The sequence below is a fragment of the Heterodontus francisci genome, chromosome 38, assembly GCF_036365525.1.
Source record: "Heterodontus francisci isolate sHetFra1 chromosome 38, sHetFra1.hap1, whole genome shotgun sequence".
Lineage (NCBI taxonomy): Eukaryota > Metazoa > Chordata > Chondrichthyes > Heterodontiformes > Heterodontidae > Heterodontus > Heterodontus francisci.
In genome coordinates, this window is record NC_090408.1 from 7,178,803 (window position 1) to 7,197,259 (window position 18,457).

Here is an 18,457-nt window from a genome sequence, read left to right on the forward strand (position 1 = left end):
AGTATAGGTAGGGGAATTGAGGGAAGGTGGGGATGTGGTCGGAATATGGGATTAATGTAGGATTAGTATAAATGGGTGGTGATGGTCGGCACAGACTCGGTGGGCCGAAGGGCCTGTTTCACTGCTGTATCTCTAAATAAAAAAAATAAAGTGTAGTCCTACATCCTCTATACTCGAGGGACTCACTCAATCCCAGCTGCCTATACCTGACATATGCCTCCTTCGTTGGCCAGACCAGACCCTCAATATCCCTCGTCAACCAAGGTTCCTTAAACTTGCCAGCCTTGCCCTTCCAGCTAACAGGAACACGCTGGCCCTGAACTCTTCCTATCTCACTTTTAAAAGCCTCCCACTTGCCAGACGTCCCTTTACCTGTAAACAGCCTCTCCCATTCAACTTTTGAGAGTTCCTGTCTGATGCCATCGAAATTAGCCTTCCCCCAATTTAGGACTTCAACCTGAGGACCAGTCCTTTACTTTTCTGTAACTATCTTGAAGCTAATAGAGTTATGTTCACTGGTCCCAAAGTGCTCCCCCACTGACACATCAACCACCTGCCCATCCTCATTTCCTAAGAGGAGGTCGAGTGTAGCCCCATCTCCAGTAGGGCCATCCACATACTGCTTCAGAAAACTATCCTGGACACACTTAACAAATTCTTCCCCATCTGATCCCTTAGCACTAAGGCAGTCCCAGTCAATATTAGGGAAGTTAAAATCACCTACTTTTACAACCCTATAATTCCTACACCTATCTGTGATTTCCCTACATATATGCTCCTCCACTTCCCTCTGACTATTGGGGGGCCTATAGTATAATCCCATCAAAGTGATCCCCCCTTTCTTATTTCTAAGTTCTACCCATATGGCCTCGCTGGACATTCCCCCCCGGGATATCCTCTCTAAGTACTGCCGTGATGTCCTCCCTAATCAATAGTGCAACTCCCCCTCCTCTCTTACCTCCACCTCGGTCATGCCGGAAGGATCGGTAGCCCGGAACATTGAGCTGCCAGTCCTGCCCATCCCTCAACCAAGTTTCCGTAATAGCTATAATATCACAATCCCATGTACCGATCCATGCCCTGCGTTCATCTGCCTTACCTGTTTGGCTTCTTGCATTAAAGTAAATGCAGTTTAGCCTACCAGATCTTCCACACTCCCTGTCCTGCCTACTGGACTTGCTTGCTTTAATCTCTACATTTGCCTCAACTATCTCATCTGAGAGATGACTACTTTGGGTCCCACCCCGCTGCAAGACTAGTTTAAACCCTCCTGAGTAGTACTAGCAAACCTCCCCGCAAAGATATTGGTCCCCTTCCAGTTTAGATGCAACCCGTCCTTCTTGTACAGGTCACCTCTTCACCAGAAGAGATCCCAATGATCCAAGTAGCTGAAGCCCTCCCGCCTACACCAGCTCTTCAGCCTAATCCTCCTATTCCTACTCTCACTAGCACGTAACGCAGGGATTTATCCTGAGATTACAAAATCAGAAAATGCTGGAAATATTCAGTCGGTCAGGCAGCATTGGAGAGAGAAACAGGGTAAATGTTTCAGGTTTGTGACCTCTCATCACAACCCGATTCAATAGATTGGTCCCTGGGATGAGGGGGTTGTTCTTTGATGAGAGGCTAAGTAAATTTTGGCTGTCTTCTCTGGACTTTAGAAGAATGGGAGGTGTTCTCATTGAAGCATATGAGATTCTAAAGGGGCTGGATAGGGTAGACACAAAGATTATCTCCACTGGTTGGGGAATCTAAAACACAGGGGTGCAGTCTCAGGATAAAGGGCTGATCATTTAGGACGGAGATGAGGAGAAATTATTTCACTCAAAGGTTTGTGAATCTTTGGAATTCTCTACCCCAGATGGTTGAGGATGCTCCATCATTGAATACATTTAAGGTTGAGATAGATGGATTCTTGGTCTCTCAGGGAATCAATGGGTATGGCGAGCGGGCAGAAAAGTGGAGTTGAATCCTACAATCAGCCATGATCGTTCTGAACGGCGGAGCAGGCTTGATAGGCCATATGGTCTGCTCCTGCTCCTATTTCTTGTGTTCTTGTGGAAGGATATACTTTCCCTAGAGGGAGTGCAACAAAGGTTCACTGGACTGATACAAAAGCAAAATACTACAGTTGCTGGAAATCTAAAATAAAAACAGAAAATGCTGGAAATACTCAGGTCAGGCATCTATGGAAAGAGAAACAGAGTTAACATTTCAGGTCTGTCACACTTCATCAGAATAGGCAAAAGATAGAAATGTACTAGATTTTGAGCAAGTGGGGGGGGGGGGTGGAAGAACAAAAGGGAAGGTCTGTGATAGGGTGGTGGGCAGGAGAGATCAAATGACAAAAGGTTTCATTACCACTCTTTTTGGCCTTGCAACATGAAACATTTTGGCATTTAATTGCTCCTGCCCATCACAGACCTTCCCTTTTGTTCTTCCCACTCCACCCCTTTCACTTGCTCAAAACTGATTACATTTCTAACTTCTCCCAGATCTGATGAAAGGTCACAGACCTGAAACATTCACTCTGTTTCTCTCTCCACAGATGCTGCCTGACCTGCTGAGTATTTCCAGCATTTCTTGTTTTTATTTCACATTTACAGCATCTGCAGTATTTTGCTTTTATTTATCACAATAACATTTAGGGATTGGGATGGACAGGTCACTAGAATTGTTAGTACTGTGTTCACAGGCATTTAAAGCAAGCAAAATGCTGGAATGTAGTGCTAATAGTGTAAATTAAGAGACAATTCTAAAATTATATCTGGCCACATCTACAGTACTGCATTCAGTTTTATTTATTTATTTAGAGATTAAGATTTTAAGTTATTCAAGGAAGTACTCAGCAAGGCTACTAGATTGACTCCACAATTAAGATGATAAATTTAGGAGAGGTTGGCTACAATGGGACTTCTTTCTTTCTTCAGATGATGACTGGTAATGTAAGCATTTAAAAGATGGAGATGCAAATATATTTTTCTGCCAGTTATCATATTTAACAGCAAAGGATCACAGTTTCAAATTAAGGAAAACAAAGAAAAATGGAAAATTCAGGTAATATTAACTTTCTCTTTTTCAAGCAAAGTTCTAATTGCCTTTCACAGATAAAATTCAATGGTCTGTGGCAATTCGTCTAACCTGGATGTATAGGTTAGAATACCCATAGTTTAATCCTGCTTCAATATGATCATGTTCCACCTTGTGGTTTCAAATGTCCATGTTCTACTTTACAGGTACAACGTGCTGTCCTTATTTTTAAAAAGTGCATACTATTGTCTACCTGTGAGCACCAGACAATGCCTGCTTGGCCAAAATAAATGATAAGACACAAGTTATTCAATTGCAAAGAAAACTATGAATTCTATTTGCACTTTCTACTAAAGTTGATGGCAAAATGACAGAAAATCAGAAGAAACATTCTAATTCTTTCCTGTTCTAGGATATATATATGAACAGTTTAAGTAGAAGAATCCCAAATCAAGTTATGTTACATGCCTGCAGAGAACGATCAAGCTGTAAAATGTTCAGTAGCTCGATTACTTTTTTTGGTGCTTATTTTCTACCCAGCCGAATGGATTGATTCACGCTGGAGTAAAAGTCAATGAGCAGCAGCAACCCTCCGATACCTTGTCCTGTTCCTGTTCGTTCTTCACATGTGACCCTAACTAGCAAGATGCCACATGTAATGCGACCATGATGACTTATCACAGCTGAGCTCATTGAACCCTTACCTAACATGCAGAAGCAAGTATTTCCCAGCAGAAGTCACTATCCTGCAATTAGGAGCTTAAAGTCTTACTGATTTTACCCCAATGGTACGAGGCCAGTCCTAGTACTCCAGTATTGCCTTGGCTGAAAACAGATAATACAACACAAACCAAGTGGCACATTTCATCAGGCTGTATCTGATTTATAAATTTACCAGCAAGTCCAGTTTCAAAAGGCAATAAGAGAGTTAATAATACAAATCCCTTGCCAATCATTTAAGGAACAAGCATGGATAGGTCAAAGCTCCATAACAATCAATTGATTATTTATCATGCTTTCTGCCATTATGTCACAAGTTACACTTTGAGCTTTATTCCAACACACTTTCTCACTGCAAAAGGCAATCTTCAAAGAACAGAACAGCACAGGAACAGGCCATTCGGCCCTCCAAGCCTGCGCCGATCTTGATGCCTGCCTAAACTAACACCTTCTGCACTTCCGGGGCCAATAACCCTCTACTCCCTTCCTATTCATGTATTTGTCAAGATGTCTCTTAAACGTCGCTATCGTATCTGCTTCCACCACCGCCCCTGGCAGCAAGTTCCAGGCACTCACCACCCTCTGTGTAAAAAACTTGCCTCGCACATCCCCTCTAAACTTTGCCCCTCGCACCTTAAACCTATGTCCCCTAGTAACTGACTCTTCCACCCTGGGAAAAAGCTTCAGAAACAGATCTGCATCTTCCATGAACTGAAGTTTGCAATCTTGCGTATGAGGTGAATGGGATATTATGCAACCAAGAATTACAATTTTACCAAATGCATAGCCTATTCAGCTCTCCTGTTCATTCACAGAGGTGTTGAACATCACACTGTCAGACCTTAACATTTAGTGTAAAACTGGTCAAAATGATTTACAAGTTAGATAGCTACACAGAAACAGAAAAAAAACACAAGTTACTGATTGTACAAATACATATAAAAACAAAGATTGAATAAATGTATAAGAGTTGATATACATCCTCTAGAGAGTGAGGAGGGAAATTTGGAGAAATGTCAAGCAGAAACAGACCACGTGATGCCTGCTACAGGGAATAGGCAAAAGGAAAACAAGTGAAACAGGAAGATGTAGGCTATAGGGAAAGGGAACAGAAGTGCAATTAGTCCTGGACGCTTCAGCAAAGAGCTGGCCCTTATCCTGACTGAGCAAATGTTTACCACTTGCTCAAAAATAATCCAAGATGTGGACATCTAATTCTTCCAGAACACAGAATAAATAGGTAATGACTAAATGGTCAACTGAACCCCATATGGCTAGCATGAACTTTTATTACAAAAAATGCTTTCTGAAGAATTTTATGTAGAATACAAGTCATCAAACACTTTCAAGTGACATGCAGCAAACCACAGCTCACTGGTAGGTAATACTGACTGGAATCAAAATGCAGTGCAATTTATTGGAGGTAAGAGGATGTAATACTGAACAAGTACTTTTATCCTCATGGAGCAGGATAACTGTGGGATGACCTTAATCAGTGAAAACTACATACAAGCCAGGGAGTAAAATACCAACTTAGCACTGATGTGGTCGGAGCTCGGAATGTTCTGACATACCTATAGACACACATTATAATATCTATAAATACATGCGCGCACATATACATGCACACACAAAACACGCACACACAACACACTTGAATTACCATAGAGAGGTTGCAGCAAAGATTTGTTAAGCATCTTGTCCTTAGTATTATCTTTAGTTATGAACAGAGACTGCATAAAGAACTAGAACAAAGGCTAAAAGAAGATCCACTAAAGATGTTCAAAATTTTGAGGGGTTTAAGATAAGGTTAACAGATGGAAATTATTTCCATTGGTCAGTGAAGCACCAACTCGAGAACACAAGTCCAATCATTAAAAGAATGATAAAGGAGGTTAGGAACAATAGATTCTAAAAACACAAATGGTTCATCGAATGCCCCATCAGAAACTGATAGAAGCAGAATCCACTATAACAGATGAAAAATGGATAAATATTTGGAGATTTACAAGGTTAAGTGGAAAGAGCTGGGAACAGGAATAAGTGGATATCTCTTTCAGACAAGTGGCGTAGACATGATGGATGAAGTGCCATTGTGTGTTGTAAAATTCTTTAAGTTTTGCTGGAAGTGGTGAAGCCAGAGAAAACATTTATTGCCAACATCAAGTAATAAGTCAGAGATTAAAACACTGATACAAAATACATTTTCAAGGAAAGTGCAAATTTTCTAAGCACCATTATCAAAATCCCTACCAAGATTTGGAATGTCCATAAAGGAGTCATAGAGAGATACAGCATTGAAACAGACCCTTCGGCCCACCGAGTCTGTGCCGCCCATCAACCACCCATTTGTATTAATCCTACACTAATCCCGTATTTCCTACCACATCCCCACCCACCTTCCCTCAATTCTCCTACCACCGACCTATACTAGGGGCGATTTACAATGGCCAATTTACCTATCAACCTGCAAGTCTTTGGCTGTTGGAGGAAATTTAATCAAAAATTGTACAGTTCTAAAGTTCTATTTAATTATGGAACTACCAAGTTGCTAGTAACCTGTTGCAGGAATATTTGTAAGTATCACAAATTGGAGTGAAAAAAATTAGTAGTTACAATAAGGGAGCTTTATTGTAACGGAGAGGGCTGATAAAGGTTGAGGTTGTGTACATGGACTTTAAAAAGGCATTTGATAAAATACCACACAATAGACTAAATAGCAAGATTTAAAGCCCACAAGATCAAAGGGGCAGTGGCAGCATAGATACAAAATTGCTTAAGAGACAGAAAACAGAGATCGTGAACGGTTGTTTGCAGACTGGAGGGAAGTGTAGAGGTGCAGGAGCAGAGGGACCTGGAGCTGTATGTACAAGAATTTTTGTAGGTGGTAGCAGAAGTTGAGAAGGCTGTTAAAAGAGCATATGATATCTGAGGCTTCATAAACAAAGGCACAAAGTACAAAAGTATGGAAGTTATGTTAAACCTTTATACAACACTGGTTACAGCCCAGCTGGAATTGCGTGTTCAATTCTGGGCATCACACTTGAGCAAAGACGTCAAGGTCTTAGAGAGGATGCAGAAGAGATCTGCTCAAATGGTACCAGGGATGCAGACTCCAGTTATGTGGAAAGGTTACAGAAGCTGTGGTTGTGCTCCTTGGAGCAGAGGTTATGGGGAGATTTAATAGCTGTAATCAAAATCATGAAGTGTTTTGATACAATGAATAAGCAGAAACTGTTCCCAGTGGCAGAAGGATCAGTAAACAGAGGTCACCAATTTAAGGCAATTGGCAAAAGAACCAGAGGTGAGATGAGGAGAAAAAATTTTATGCAGGTAGCTATGATAACCTGGAACACACTGCCTGAATCGGTGGTGGAAGCAGATTTGACAGTAACTTTCAAAAGGGAATTGGATAAGTACTTTAAAGGGAAAACTTTGCAGGTTAGGGAGAAAGGGCAGGTGAGTGGGACTAATTGGATAGCTCAAAGAGTCAACAGTGGCACAATGGGCCAAGTGGCCTCCTTCTGTGCTGCATCATTCTCAGATTCGATTGTTACCTGCTGCTGTTACTGTTGATATATTTTTGCCCACAGATAGCTGATGTAAAAACAGCACACAAATAAAGATTACGAGGAGAAAGTGTAGGCCTAAAATACATCTTTGGCAACAGCCTGGGCACCTGTTCGCCCTTTAGGCACTACGTTGTACAGAGCCTTGGTCAGACCCCATCTGGAGTACTGAATTCAGTTGGGCACCAGACCTCAAGAAGGATATTTTGGCCTTGGAGTGAGTGCAATGCAGATTCACCTGAATTATACTGGGGCTTAGAGGTTTAAATTATGAGGACACATTGCATATACTTGGCTTGTATTCCCACAAGTATAGAAGATTAATAGATGATCACATTGAAGTGGTTAAAATGTTAAAAGGATTTGATAGTTACTCTATTTTCTCCGGTGGGGAATCAAGAACAAGGGGACATAATCTTAAAATCAGAGCTAGGCCATTTAGAAGGAAAATCAGGAAGCACCTTTTCACAAAAAGGGTAGTTGAAATCTGGCATTCGTTCCCCAAAAGACAATGGTGCCTAGACAACTGGAGTTTTCAAGATCGAGATTCATAAGATTTTTGTTAGGTCAGGCTATCAAGAAATATGGAGTTGAGGCACAGATTAACCACGATCTAAAGGAATGGCAGAACAGGCTCGAGGAGTTGGAACAAACAAAGAACAGTACAGCACAGGAACAGGCCATTCGGCCCTCCAAGCCTGCGCCGATCTTGATGCCTGCCTAAACTAAAACCTTCTGCACTTCCGGGGTCCGTATCTCTCTATTCCCATCCTATTCATGTATTTGTCAAGATGCCTCTTAAACGTCGCTATCGTACCTGCTTCCACCACCTCCCCTGGCAGCAAGTTCCAGGCACTCACCACCCTCTGTGTAAAGAACTTGCCTCGCACATCCCCTCTAAACTTTGTCCCTCTCACCTTAAACCTATGTCCCCTAGTAACTGACTCTTCCACCCTGGAAAAAAGCTTCTGACTATCCACTCTGTCCATGCCGCTCATAACTTTGTAAACCTCTATCATGTCGCCCCTCCACCTCCGTCGTTTCAGTGAAAACAATCAATCAGAGTTTATCCAACCTCTCCTCATAGCTAATGCCCTCCAGACCAGGCAACATCCTGGTAAACCTCTTCCGTACCCTCTCCAAAGCCTCCACGTCCTTCTGGTAGTGTGGCAACCAGAATTGCACACAATATTCTAAGTGTGGCCTAACAAAAGTTAGCATGACTTGCCAGTTTTCATACTCTGTGCCCCGACCGATGAAGGCAAGCATGCCGTATGCCTTCTTGACTACCTTATCCACCTGTGTTGCCACTTTCAGTGACCTGTGGACCTGTACGCCCAGATCTCTCTGCCTGTCAATACTCCTAAGGGTTCTGCCATTTACTGTATACTTCCCACCTGCATTAGACCTTCCAAAATGCATTACCTCACATTTGTCCGGATTAAACTCCATCTGCCATTTCTCCACCCAAATCTCCAACTGATCTATATCCTGCTGTATCCTCGGACAATTCTCATCACTATCCGCAACTCCACCAACCTTTGTGTCGTCCCCAAACTTACTAATCAGACCAGCTACATTTTCCTCCAAATCATTTATATATACTACAGACAGCAAAGGTCCCAGCACTGATCCCTGCGGAACACCACTAGTCACATCCCTCAATTCAGAAAGGCACCCCTCCACTGCTACCCTCTGTCTTCTATGACTGAACCAGTTCTGTATCCAGCTTGCCAGCTCACCTCTGATCCCGTGTGACTTCACCTTTTGTACCAGTCTGCCATGAGGGACCTTGTCAAAGGCTTTACTGAAGTCCATATAGATAACATCCACTGCCCTTCCTTCATCAATCATCTTTGTCACTTCCTCAAAAAACTCAATCAAATTAGTGAGACACGACCTTCCCTTCACAAAACCATGCTGCCTCTTGCTAATAAGTTCATTTGTTTCCAAATGGGAGTAAATCCTGTCTCGAAGAATCCTCTCTAATAATTTCCCTACCACTGACGTAAGGCTCACCGGCCTATAATTTCCTGGATTATCCTTGCTCCCCTTCTTAAACAAAGGAACAACATTGGCTATTCTCCAGTCCTCTGGGACCTCACCTGTAGCCAATGAGGATGCAAAGATTTCTGTCAAGGCCCCAGCAATTTCTTCCCTTGCCTCCCTCAGTATTCTGGGGTAGATCCTATCAGGGCCTGGGGCCTTACCTACCTTAATGCTTTGCAAGACACCCAACACCTCCTCCTTTTCGATAATGAGATGACTGAGGCTATCTATGTTCCCTTCCCTAGGCTCATCATCCACCAAGTCCTTCTCTTTGGGGAATACTGATGCAAAGTACTCATTTAGTACCTCGCCCATTTCCTCTGGCTCCACAGTTAGATTCCCTTCTCTGTCCTGGAGTGGGCCAACCTAGTTACCCTCTTGCTCTTTACATACGTATAAAAAGCCTTGGGATTTTCCTTAATCCTGTTTGCCAATGACTTTTCATGACCCCTTTTAGCCCTCCTGACTCCTTGCTTAAGTTCCTTCCTACTGTCTATATATTCCTCAAGGGATTAGTCTGTTCCCAGCCTTCCAGCCCTTACGAATGCTTCCTTTTTCTTTTTGACTAGGCTCACAATATCCCGCTTTATCCAAGGTTCCCGAATCTTGCCAAACTTATCCTTCTTCCTCACCGGAACATGCTGGTCCTGGATTCTAATCAACTGACATTTGAAAGACTCCGTCAGATGTTGATTTACCCTCAAACAGCCGCCCCCAATCTAAATTCTTCAGTTCCTGCCTAATATTGTTATAATTAGCCTTCCTCAAATTTAGCACCTTCACCTGAGGACCACTCTTATCCTTATCCACAAGTACCTTAAAACTTATGGAATTATGGTCACTGTTCCCGAAATGCTCCCCTACTGAAACTTCGACCACCTGGCCGGGCTCATTCCCCAATACCAGGTCCAGTACGGCCCCATCCCTAGTTGGACTATCTACATATTGTTTCAAGAAGCCCTCCTGGATGCTCCTTACAAATTCTGCCCCATCCAAGCCCCTCGCACTAAGTGAGTCCCAGTCAATATAGGGGAAGTTAAAATCATCCACCACTGCAACCCCGTTACCTTTACATCTTTCCAAAACCTGTCTACATATCTGCTCCTCTACCTCCCGCTGGCTGTTGGGAGGCCTGTAGTAAACCCCCGACATCGTGACTGCACCCTTCCTATTCCTGAGCTCCACCCATATTGCCTCGCTGCACGACCCCTCCGAGGTGTCCTCCTGCAGTACAGCTGTGATATTCTCCTTAACAAGTAATGCAACTCCCCCACCACTTTAACATCCACCTCTATCCCGCCTGAAGCTTCTAAATCCTGGAACATTTAGCTACCAATCTTTTCCTTTCCTTAACCAAGTCTCTGTAATAGCAACATCATAGTTCCAAGGTTGAATGGCATCATCCTGTTCCTAATAATTGGCATATCATACAAAGATACAGTACAGAAGGAGAGGAAGCTATTTCATTCATTGTATCTGTGCTGGCACAGGAATACAGAACAAGCTATAATTTTATATTCCGAAGAAGTTCCGAAGAAGGGTCACTGACCCAAAACGTTAACACTGCTTCTCTTTCCACAGATGCTGCCAGACCTGCTGAGTGGTTCCAGCATTTCTTGTTTTTATATTGTATTATATATTTATAATTTTACATATGATGGACAGTCGTGGAAAATTAAAGGAGCTTAAATGAAAGTGACACCCTTGTTCAAGAAAGCAACTAAGGACATTCCTATTAACTACAGGTCAGTCACTTTAACAGCATTGGTCGGTAAGGTTTTAGAAATAATAATCAAGGAAAGATTTAGTAGGCACTTGGAGAGGAGAGTCAGCACGGATTTGTAAAAGGCAGATCAAATTTGATTGATCAAATTGAATTTTTTGATGAAGTAACAGACGGTTGATGAAGGGAATGCAGTGGATATTATCATGGATTTTACAAAAGCATTTTACAAAGTACTATATAAAAGGCTGGGTAACAAAAGTGAGACTCATGGAAATGGAGGGTCAGTGTCAGCTTGGATTAAAAAAAAATTGGCTTAAGGACAGACAACAGAGTGCCCGAGTAAATGGTTGGTTTGCAGAATGGAGGACGGTAGACAGTGGTGCTCACCAAGGGTCAGTGCCAGGACCACTGCGTTTTTAATATATATATGACTTGCATTTTCGAGCAGAGTAAAATTTCAAAATTTGCTGATGATACCAAACTGGCATGTGCAGCAGTAAGGATGATACCAATCGACTGAAATAAGAAATAAACGTGAGATGATTCATTTTGGTAAAAGGGAGAGGCACTATAGACTTAATGGCACCGTTCAAAAGAGTGTACAGGAATACAGTGACCTGTGAGTTCATGTGCATAGATCTTTGAAGCTAGCCGGACATACTGAAAGAAGCATATGTGATCTTAGGCTTCATAAATAGAGGCACAGAGTACAAAAACAGGGAAGTTATGCTGAACCTTTATAAAGCTTTGGTTAGACCACAACGACAGTATTGCATCCAGTTCTGTTCCCCACACTTTAGGAAGGATATGAGAGCCCTTGACAGGGTGCAGAAGAGATTTACCAGAAAGGTTCCAGGGATGAGGGATTCTATCTACATGGCTAGGTTGGAGACATTAAGGCTGAGGGGAGATTTAATAGAGGTGTACAACCTTACAACAGGTTCATATAAGGAATGTACAAGACCTAGAAGGCACAGATTTAACGTTTTAGGCAATACATGAAAGGGGATGAGAGGAAAAACTTTTTTCAGCAGTCGCAGTGGCGCAGTGGTTAGCACCGCAGCCTCACAGCTCCAGGGACCCGGGTTCAATTCTGGGTACTGCCTGTGCGGAGTTTGCAAGTTCTCCCTGTGACCGTGTGGGTTTTCGTCGGGTGCTCCGGTTTCCTCCCACAGCCAAAGACTTGCAGGTGATAGGTAAATTGGCCATTGTAAATTGCCCCTAGTGTAGGTAGGTGGTAGGGAAATATAGGGACAGGTGGGGATGTGGTAGGAATATGGGATTAATGTAGGATTAGTATAAATGGGTGGTTGTTGGTTGGCACAGACTCGGTGGGCCGAAGGGCCTGTTTCAGTGCTGTATCTCTAAATAAATAAAATAAAAATTGGTAATGTCCTGGAACTCGCTGCATACAAGGCTGGTGGAAGCGAAGACAATGAATGACTTCAAAAGGAAATTGGATGGACACTTGCAGGGCTATGGTGATATAACAGGGAAATGGGACTGACTGGATATCTCTACAGAGACCCACATGGACTCAATTTGCCAAATGGCCTCCTTTTGTGTTGTTAGGACTCTATGACGGCAATATGAGGAGATTCAGAATTTTTAAAAATTCATTCGTGGGATCTGGGCATCGCTAGCCAGGCCAGCATTTACTGTCCATCCCTAATTGCCTTTGAGAAGGTGGTGGGGAGCTTCCTTCTTGAACTGCTGCAGTCCTTGTGGGGTAGGTACACCCGCAGTGCTGTTAGGAAGGGAGTTCCAGGATTTTGACCCAGCGACAGTGAAGAAACAGCAATATAGTTCCAAGTCAGGATGGTGTGTGGCTTGGAGGGGTACTTTCAGGTGGTGGTGTTCCCATGCATTTGCTGCCCTTGTCCTTCTAAGTGGTAGAGGTCGTGAGTTTGGAAGGAGCTGTGGTGCATTCCTGCAGTGCATCTTGCATACTGCTACCACTGTGCGTCGGTGGTGGAGGGAGTGAATGTTTGTGGATGAGGTGCTAATCAAGCGGGCTGCTTTGACCTGGATGGTATCGCACCTCGAGTGTTGTTGGAGCTGCACACATCCAGGCAAGTGGAGAGTATTCCATCACACCCCTGACTTGTGCTTGTAGATGGCGGACAAGAATTGGGGAGTCAGGAAATGAGTTATTATTTACAATTTATATAGATGATTTGGAGTTGGGGACCACGTGTAGGGTGTCAAAGTTTGCAGATGCCACTAAGATGAGTGGCAGAGCAAAGTGTGCAGATGACTGTGAAACTTTGCAGAGGAACATAGATACATTGAGTGAGTGGGCAAAGGTCTGGCAGATGGAATACAATGTTAATAAATGTGAAGTCATTCATTTCGGTAGGAGTAACAGTAAAAAAGATTATTACTTGAATGGTAAAAAGTTGCAGCATGCTGCTATGCAGAAGGACCTGGGTGTCCTTGTGCATGAATCGCAGAAGGTTGGTCTGCAGGGACAGCAAGTAATTAGGAAGGCAAATGGAATGTTGTCCTTCATTGCTAAAGGGATTGAGTTTAAAAACAGAGAGGTTATGTTGCAGCTGTATAAGGTACTGGTGAGGCTGCACCTGGAGTACTGTGTGCAGTTTTGGTCTCCTTACTTGAGAAAGGATGTACTGGGACTGATGAGGGTGCAGAGGAGGTTCACTAGGTTGATTCCGGAGTTGAGGGGGTTGGCTTATGAGGACAGACTGAGTAGATTGGGATTATATTCATTGGAATTCAGAAGAATGAGGGGGGGATCTTATCGAAACATATAAAATTATGAAGGGAATAGATAAGATACAAGTAGAGAGGATGTTTCCACTGGCAGGTGAAGCTAGGACAAGAGGGCACAGCCTCAAGATTAGAGGGAGCAGATTTAGGACTGAATTAAGAAGGAACTTCTTCACCCAGAGGGTTGTTAATCTATGGAATTCCTTGCCCAGTGAAGTAGTTGACGCTTCTTCAGTAAACGTTTTTAAAGCTAAGGTAGATATCTTTTTGAACAATAAAGGAATTAAGGGATACGGTGAGAGCACGGGTAAGTGGATCTGAGTCCACGAAAAGATCAGCCATGATCTTATTGAATGGCGGAGCAGGCTCGAGGGGCCGGACAGCCTACTCCTGCTCCTAGTTCTTATGATCTTATGAGCTACTCGCCACAGAATTCCCAGCCTCTGACCTGCTCTTGTAGCCACAGTATTTATATGGCTACTCCAGTTCAGTTTCTGGTCAATGGTAACCCCCAGAATGTTGATAGTGGGGGATTCAGATGCTAATGCCATTAAATGTCAAGGGGTGATGGTTAGATTCTCTCTTGTTGGAGATGGTCATTGCCTGGTACTTGTGTGGCACGAATGTTATTTGCCACTTATCAGCCCAAGCCAGGATATTGTCCAGGTCTTGCTGCATTTCTACATGGACTGCTTCAGTATCTGAGGAGTCACGAATGGTGTGGAACATTGTGCAATCATCAGCGAACATCCCCACTTCTGACCTTATGATTGAAGGAAGATCATTGATAAAGCAGCCGAAGATGGTTGGGCCTAGGACACTACCCTGAGGAACTCCTGCAGTGATGTCCTGGAGCTGACTGAGATGCTTAACCTCCAACAACCACAATCATCTTCCTCGTGCTAGGTGTGACTTCAACCAGCGGAGAGCTTTCCCCGATTCCCATTGACTCCAGTTTTGCTGGAGTCCTCCTTGATGCCATACTCAGTTAAATACTGCCTTGATGTCAAGGGAAGTCACTCTCACTTCACCTTGAGTTCAGCTCTTTTGCCCATGTTTGAACCAAGGCTGTAATGAGGTCAAGAGCTGCGTGCCCCTGGCGGAACCCAAACTGAGTGTTACTGAGCAGGTTATTGCTAAGCAAGTGCCGCTTGATAGCACTGTCAATGACACCTTCCATCACTTTACAGATGACTGAGAGTAGACTGATGGGGCGGTAATTGGCCAGGTTGGACTTGTCCTGCTTTGTGTACAGGACATACCTGGGCAATTTTCCACATTGCAGGGTAGATGCTAGTGTTGTAGCTGTACTGGAACAGCTTGGCTAGGGATGCAGCAAGTTCTATTCAGTGCTATTGTCGGACTATTGTCAGGGCCCATAGCCCTGTATCCAGTGCCTTCAGTTGTTTCTTGATATCACGCGGAGTGAATCAAATTGGCTGAAGTATGGCATCTGTGATGTTGGGAACTTCAAGAGGAGGCTGAGATGGATCATCAACTCAGCATTTCTGGCTGAAGATTGTTGCAAATGCTTCAGCCTTATCTTTCGCACTGATGTGCTGGGCTCCCCCATCATTGAGGATGGGGATATTTGTGGAGCCACCTCCTCCAGTTAGTTGTTTAGCTATCCACCACCATTCATGGCTGGATGTGGCAGGACTGCAGAGCTTAGATCTGATCTGTTGCTTATGGGATCGCTTAGCTCTATCTAGCGCATGTTGCTTACGCAATTTGGCATGCAAGTAGTCCTGGGTTGTAGCTTCACCAGGTTGATACCTCATTTTGAGGTATGCCTGGTGCTGCTCCTGGCATGTCCTCCTGTCCTCTTCACTGAACCAGGGTTGGTCTCCCAGCTTGATGGCAATGATAGAGTGGGGGATATGCTGTGCCACGAGGTTACAAATTGTGGTTGAGTACAATTCTGCTGCTGATGATGGCCCACAGCGCCTCATGGATGCCCAGTTTTGAGTTACTAGATCTGTTTGAAATCTGTCCCATTTAGCACAACGGTAGTGCCACACAACACGATGGAGGGTATCCTCAAAGTGAAGGCGGGACTGTGTCTCCACAAGGACTGTGCGGTGGTCACTCCTACCAATACTGTCATGGGCAGATGTCTCCGTGGCAGGCATATTGGTGAGGATGAGGCCAAGTATGTTTTTCCCTCACCACCTGCCGCAGACCCAGTCTAGCCCTTTCGGATCAGAGTCCTTTAGAACTCGGCCAGCTCAGTCTGTAGTGGTGCTTCCAAGCTACTCTTGGTGATGGACAGTGAAGTCCCCCACCCAGAGTACATTCTGTGCCCTTGCCACCCTCAGTGCTTCCTCCAAGTGGTGTTCAACATGGGGGAGTACTGATTCATCAGCTGAGGGAGGGCCGTAGGTGGTAATCAGGAGATTTCGTTGCCCATGCTTGACCTGATGCCATGAGACTTCATGGGGTCTTGAGTTGATGTCCCAGGGCAACTCCTTCCTGACTATATACCACTGTCTCTGCTGGGTCCGTCCTGCCGGTGGGACTGGACATGCCGGTGGGACTGGACATACCCGGGGACGGTGATGGCAGTGTCTGGGACATTGTCTGTAAGGTATGATTCCGTCAGTATGACTATGTCAGGCTATTGCTTGACTAATCTGGGAAAGCTCTCCTAACTTTGGCACAAGCCCCCAGATTTTAGTAAGGAGGAATTTGCAGCGTCAATAGGGCTGGGTTTGTCGTTGTCGTTTCCGGTGCCTAGGTCAATGCCAGGTGGCCTGTCAGGTTTCATTCTTTATTGACTTTGTAGCAGTTAGCTACAACTGAGTGGCTAGCTTGGCCATTTCAGAGGGCATTAAAGAGTCAACCACATTGGTGTGGGTTTGGTGTCACATGTAGGCCACACCAGGTAAGGACAGCAGATTTTTCCCCCCCAAAAGGACATTAGTGAACCAGACGGGTTTTTACAACAATCAGCAATGGTTTCATGGCCATTAGACTAGCTTTCAATTCCAGATTTATTAATTGAATTCAAATTCCATCTTCTGCTTTGGTGGGTTTCGAACCCATGTATCCAGAGCAATAGCCTAGATCTCTGGATTACTAGTCTAGTGACAATACCACGACACCATTGCCTCCCCATTATTGTGCTTCATCAACATGACAATGTAATTTTGAAATAAAAACAAGAAATGCTGGAAATACTTAGCAGGTCTGGCAGCATCTGTGGAGAGAGAAGCAGAGTTAACAATTCAGGACAGTGACCCTTCATCAGAACTGTAATTGGTAAAATGTAATTTTGATGTTCACAATGTAGGAACATCCCTTTGAATGGTAAACAAAAAAACAATCCAACATCTTGTCTGTAGTGTTCCCTTTTCACATGGTAACTTCTAGATGCAAATAAGCAGGCAAATCTGTCACACAAAATCAAATGGAGCACAAGCTGAAGTTGTGAAACAAACAGAAAATGGTAGAAACACATAGATCATCAGCATCTCCAAAAATGGAAAGGACAGGTTAACATGTTAGCTGTTAACCCCTACTCGGTTCTCCTTGCAGACCTGCTGTGTGTTTCCAACATCTGCAGTTAGTTGCGGATTCTAACATTTTGCAGCTATTCCTTTATATTTGTGAAGTTATAACAATCACTGACTTAAAACAATTTTATAATCACCTTGCTAAAGACTGGGTTTTTTAAAAAAAAAGCAAACTTCGCCTGTCAATTGAAATAAGTGAGTAGAGGGAGGGAAGGAAGGCTGCCTGGAGTTTGGGTGCAATGTTTGGAGTTATCGCCCTCCTGGCCAGCACGGGAAGGGAAGGCCTAGGGTCGAAGTTGAGGTCGGGGGAAAGCCCGGGGGCCAACTACTGTGGTGGCCCAGGTGTGTCGCGCCCTGCCCCTCATCATGATGCGGCAGATCAGGTGGGAGCTACTCCGCCGCCTCGGTGCACACTTACATCACTCCGGCTGTCCCTCGACCTCCCTTTTCCCCCTCATTGCTCCATCTCCTTCTCCACGCATCCTCATAGGGAGCGCCCAGGACTAACACTGCACCATGCCGGCTGCTTCACAGGAGGGCCTCGCCGCGGGGCCACCTGCTCCACTCCTACCTACTGCAAGCGTACGAGCGGGGGCTGAGCAGGCCCCAGATGCCAGGTGCGGGCCGTACGCAATTTCCTGGGGAACTTGTTGCTGCGGAGCCATCTCAGGCCGAGGGAGCCGGGCAGCGCCTCGACCCCCGGGCGCGCATGCGTGGAACCGCCCCGCCCCCGGCTGATGCCCGCGCATGCGCGGCGCTGAGCGCGCGGCAAACGGACGGTGGGGGGCGGGAGAGAGGGGGGGCGGGAGAGAGGAGGGGCGAATGTTCCAGAAAGTTTGCTGGTCAGTCCGAGTTTGGGGGTCGCACCTGCGAAGAAAGGCTGGAGAAGCTGCGACTTTTATCCCAGGAGCAGGATGGGATTCAGGGTTAGCAGAGACTGTGAAGTGTTTTCTGTTTAGGGTAATCATTAGTGGATGGGGTACAACAGTATCTTGACAGATTGCCCTATCGATATTTCCCCAGTGCCCTGTTCCCCCTTCCGTCAACCCATTCACTGAGGTGGCAGTGAATTAAATAATAATGAATTAAACTTTGTGATAAAAGCAAAATACTGCGGA

General features: G+C 44.5%; 1 protein-coding gene across 6 annotated transcripts in view; it reads right to left on the reverse strand.

Annotated features, from left to right (window-relative positions):
* asb7 (ankyrin repeat and SOCS box containing 7) overlaps positions 1-18,060 on the reverse strand; it is an 87,865-nt gene extending 69,805 nt beyond the window's left edge. For all 6 annotated transcript variants that reach the window (XM_068017683.1, XM_068017677.1, XM_068017679.1 and 3 more), the window contains exon 1: positions 17,758-18,060. The gene's annotated coding sequence lies outside the window, so the exon portion shown is untranslated. The remainder of the gene's footprint in view (positions 1-17,757) is intronic.
* Positions 18,061-18,457: the final 397 nt, after the last annotated feature.